Raw genomic sequence first — 398 nt, forward strand, 5'->3', positions numbered from 1 at the left:
AGGGCAACCTTGGAGCCACGCCCCGGCCCCGCCCTTCGCGCAGAGGCCAGGTGGCGGTTGGGGCGCGACGAGCCCGTTTGATTTCCCGCGGCCGGTGGAAAGGGGCGGGGGGGAGGGGAAAAGGGCGGTCGGCCAATGAGTTGAGCGAGGCGTAGTCACGTGGCGTCTTCGGGGCGGGGCCCAGGTGTACTTACGGGGCAGCGGGCGGGGGCCTCGGCATCGGTGCGAAGTCCAGGAGGCGGGGCCGGCGTGCGAGCTGGGGGCTACTCGTCCAGGATTGGCCTGTGGCCGGGAGGCGGGGTCTGCGCGCCCAGCGGCCGCGGGCTGTGATTGGCCTCGGCTCAAGGCCCGCTGCCGGCTTGCTTGCGAGGCTCGGGGCGCGAGGACCGAGTGGGGCG

The sequence above is a fragment of the Trichechus manatus genome, unplaced genomic scaffold, assembly GCF_000243295.1.
Source record: "Trichechus manatus latirostris isolate Lorelei unplaced genomic scaffold, TriManLat1.0 scaffold00040, whole genome shotgun sequence".
Lineage (NCBI taxonomy): Eukaryota > Metazoa > Chordata > Mammalia > Sirenia > Trichechidae > Trichechus > Trichechus manatus.